Source organism: Mus pahari, chromosome 18, assembly GCF_900095145.1.
Source record: "Mus pahari chromosome 18, PAHARI_EIJ_v1.1, whole genome shotgun sequence".
In the NCBI taxonomy this organism is placed as follows: domain Eukaryota; kingdom Metazoa; phylum Chordata; class Mammalia; order Rodentia; family Muridae; genus Mus; species Mus pahari.
In genome coordinates this window covers 9,923,876-9,928,793 of record NC_034607.1, presented here as the reverse complement: position 1 = coordinate 9,928,793, position 4,918 = coordinate 9,923,876, and positions in this window count along the sequence as shown.

The following is a 4,918-nucleotide window of genomic DNA, read 5'->3' as shown; positions in this document are numbered from 1 at the left end:
AACAAGACATACAGATAAAACTACATTCAGAGGAAGGAGAAACTGCTTCAGCCCGTATGGCTCTTCACAAAGTAAAGAAGCTTTTCCCAGAAGATTCCCAGTGGACAGCCTCACAAGCCTTATTTCCCATGCCGATGTCTAAATGAATCACTGGTAAGAGAAATGATGGCACTGTAATTGGCTTAGGCCAACCTGAACTCTTACAAGGCTGGGAATGAGGCCAGCTCCATCCCTGAGCTTGCTGTCATGTGTGAAGTTTATCCTGGGTGTGTTTTGCTTTAGACCAACATTTATCTAGGAAGAAGCATGGTACGATGTGAATGTTTGGATATTTAGCATCTAACAGTAATCTTTGAGCAGATTTTTTTTTTCTGTACAAAAGAATATTTGTTTTAGGGGATCCTGCTTTCTGCGTTGAATAAAAAAAGAAAGAATTGATTCATTTTAATTTCCTTTTTTGTCATTGTTGCAAAGTTTTATGATAGGGTAGAAAGTCTATTTAAATGATATAAATGATATAAATCATATTATTCTCTTGAAAAACATGTGAGATAGAGCTTACTGATATAAGGAGTCTCTGAAAATATCTTGTCTTTATTAAAATTTGGATAGGATTTGGAGCTGTGGAGAAGCCATTAGCTGTAGATTGAGTCCAAATGCACATCACTCAAACAAAATGTGAATATGGCTACAAATGTCTGTAATCCCAGAGTTGGGGGGTCTGAGAACAGGAAGATCCTGGGAGACTATGCATATACTTAACACCTCAACTAAACATCATCTTTATTCTAATAACAACTATTCTACTAGATATTTTAAAAGGAACGAAGAGCAAGCTGACTCATGAGTTATGAGCATAAATATTTTTACAGAACTCAGTGTGTGTGTGTGTGTGTGTGTGTGTGTGTGTGTGTGTGTGTGTATGTGTGTTTGCAGTCTAGAAGTCAGTGCTGAATGATTCTTTAGCTGGGCATTACCCTAATTTTTTGAGACATTATCTTTCACTGAACCTGACTGAGATAGTCTGAATGATCAGTGAGCTTCTGGGATCTGTCTGTCTGTCTGTCTCTCTTCCTGTCTGTCTCACTCTCTGACTCGCACTCTGTCTCTCTTTGTCTCTCTGTCTCTGTCTCTTTGTCTCTTTCTCCGGTAGGGTAACTGGTATTTAGACTTAGGAGACTTAGGTTATCACACATGCCCCAAACAGCTCTTCCTATAGTAACTCATCTTCTTGTCCTCTGAACTATTATTTTCTTAAGGTAGAAAGTAAATAATGTTCTGGAAAAGATACCAGTCAATTAAAAATGTAGTTTTACCTTAAGGGTTAGCATGTAGACATGCTTTACTGCTGTATCACTTTGGTCCAGCCATTCCATGTGAGTAAACTCCAGCTTTATATCTGAGAGCTAGGGTAAAGCAACAGACTCGAGTTAGATGCTCATAAACTTTCCTCCAGCTTTGACTTCATGACACTCTGGAGTTTGAGTTATTGCACTCATTTCTTAATTTCCTAGATGTTAATGAACAGCAACTATTGGTCCCTTCTTGAATCTCAGCTTACCTTTTTTTCCTCCCTGGTAACTTGTGCATTTGTATGATAACAAGGGCTGAGAGCATCCCAGATTGCAAGAACACGAACTTTGGCGTTGCTCTGAAAATTGATAAAGGCTGCAAAAATACCTGAACTGCAGACTCAGAAGAACAGCTAGGCTGAAGATTAAATTCTTCATGCCAAATTACATTAGAGTGTGGAGTCTTCCTGAATCAACCCACGAAGGTTCCATGCTACTGCCTCCACAATAGGTATTCAACTACTTAAATAGGCAGCTTTTAAGTCCAGAAGGAGGTGGTCCCATATTAAAAATGTATCTTGAGCTTATTCTTATTTTACATATTTAAATTCTAGTGAAATTAAAGTCATTCAGTTTAGACTTAAAATAATTTATTTTCAACAATTTTCTTCCTCTCCTTTCTAAGTTTATGATAGAACTCACTTTCCTTCCTTGGAATTCTGTCTAATAGAATTTTATTCAAATTATGCTATAATATTTTTTTCTGGATGAAATCATGGGTATGTTTTTGACATATTGTCAATAAAGTTATACATAGTTTTTCATAAACTTGAACTAATAGTCAGATAAAGTCATACTGTTTAGCAAACTAGGCTATCAGTGTTGCTCACCATGTCCAGAGAGATGTTTGCTCCTTTTAGACGAGTTTCTTGTGAATCTCCATGTGCTATTTTCACTGTGAAAAAAGAGTATATTTTCAGCTTATAAGGCTGCTTCCCATTTGACCCTTGAAAACAAAGTTATCGAAGCCATTGCTTGAACTGAAGTAGGCATCCAACTACAGTTCAAGATGCATTCTGTGTTAGACAGACAGTACTTTTCAGCAAAGTTCCATATTAGTACCTTATCAAATATCAACATTCATACTCATATTGCTGTAAACAGACAAGCAGTAGGAGAACATTGGTTATAAATGCCCTCATTCAGAAGGAAAGAAGGAAAGAAGGAAAGAAGGAAAGATATAAATATTGAAAGGGGGACTCGAGGAGAGGAGGTGGCATAGACCAATGGCTCTAATCCAGTGGGGAAGGAAGAGCATTTGAACACTAATACTACTGAAATAAAAGTATGTAATTATTATGAAAACAGTTTGGATTTTTCACCATTTTATTATTTATTTTGTTTCCGACAACTAATGATATTATTACTTACACCCATGTGGAGTTTAACCCTCTCTGCAGTTCAACCCTCTCTGTTCATGAAATATCACTACTCTTTATAACTTCTGACTGTTTTCTGAGAACTTTTCCATTTGATACGACTACATATTGTTAAAGGGATGAAATTCACTGCTATTGATGAAAGAACCACTTTCAGTTTCAGATTTTAAAAATTACATATTCATAAATACCTTGAAATACATGCATAAATATCTCGGTATATATGCATATATGGTTATGTCATTTCTCTCTCCCTTTTTTTTCATTCCAACTCCTCTAAAATGATTTTTAAGTTAATTAATTAGAAATATTTTTATGTGTATGTATGTATGTGTGTGTGTGTGTGTGTGTTCCTACCTGTTTGCTGCCATGAGTGTGCAGCACCCTATGATGACCAGAAGACCAGAAGAGGGCATCGGATTCCCTAGAGCTGTAGTTACAGAGTGGCCCTATATGAGTTCTCAAAGTAAAACTTGGGTCTTCAGGAAACAAGGCAAACACCATTCAATACAGCAATCTCTCCACTGCCCAATCTGATTTTTACCCTGATCCTTTTGATAATTTTGTCCCTTTAGAACACAGAATTAGAAGAAACGGAAAACTCTAATTCCTGGTTCAAGCAAACCTGTACAAAATCTGTGTCTTTGCCTCAAATAGAGTTTTCTGACTGGAGAAAAGAGATTTCTTCAGAAATAGTGTAAATTATACGACTTTAGACAACAGACAAATTGAGACAAAGTTTGACATTCAAACATTTGGCCTTAAGCCTGTCAATCAAACAGAGGAATTCTATGTTGACCTTTGGAAGAATGCTATCCTTTCTGTTAGGAAAAGCAATGCAAGCAACATCAAGTCATATTCAAGTGGAAACTTTTTTTTTTTAATGAACTTCACATAACTGTTCATTTGTAAGTATAAAAAACTCCAGAAAACACATTGGCTAAGAATGGATATTTAGTTATCTTATTGACATAGGTAAAATAAATACTCACAGACAAAAATTGTAATGGAATTTCTTTCTATCAAAATCATGTTTAGGAAAGGATCTCTCCTTTGCTGAACTGACTTAAAATGTGTTGCAGTCTTTATTGTACTAAAGTAATCTATGCCTACTTTCCACATAAGACAGGAAAAAGAAGGGATTGTACTTTATCAAACACATTTGTACTCTATATTGTAAAAAGAAATCTGCATACACACCTACACATATGTTATTGACTCCTTACCACACATGCTGTTAATAGTTTGCTTGTTTTGCAGTCACCAAACGGAGACACTATTGCATATGCCAGCAAGATTTTGCTGACAGGACCCTGATATAGCTGTCTTTTGTGAGGCTATGCTAGTACCTGGCAAATACAGAAGTGGATGCTCACAGTCATCTATTGGATGGAACACAGGGCCTCCAATGGAGGATCTAGAGAAAGTACCCAAGGAGCTGAAGGGGACTGCAACCCTGTAGGTGGAACAACAATATGAACTAACCAGTACCCCCAGAGCTCGTGTCTCTAGCTGCATATGTAGCAGAAGATGGCCTAGTCGGCCATCATTGGGAAGAGAGGCCCCTTGGTCTTGCAAACTTTATATGCCCCAGTGCAGGGGAATGCCAGGGCCAGGAAGTGGGAGTGGGTAGGTTGGAGAGCAGGGTGGAGGGAGGGTATAGGGGACTTTCGGGACAGCATTTGAAATGTAAATGAAGAAAATATCTAATAAAAAAAATAGTTTGCTTGTTTTGATTTACCTACTACCCAATACAGATGTCGTTGAAGTTTGACACTAGGAAAAAGTAAATAGACTCAAGGCTTCAAGAAATGTATGAGCCCACGCATCACTCAATGATGGTTTAGTGCAAAAGAGATAATGAGAGAGAGACAGACATCACCACTCTCAAAGATACATTGGACCACTAACCAGAAAAGCAGGACTAAGCTCCAGAGTGCTTGGCTGGCTTTCTTTTCCCTGCCTTCTCTCTATATAATTATCTGGCTACATATGAGGTAGAAGACAGTTTTTAAGGCATTAGCTTGCTATCTTCTCTTCTTAGATTGCTATCTCTCTAAGTGTGGAGTGGCACATAAAGATTCAGTTCCTCTCTCTGCTCATAGCCTCCATGGTGATTGGCAACAAGGGCCTAAGTAACACATTGGGTTGAGCTTAATGAAGCCAATGCTTATTCAACATAAATCT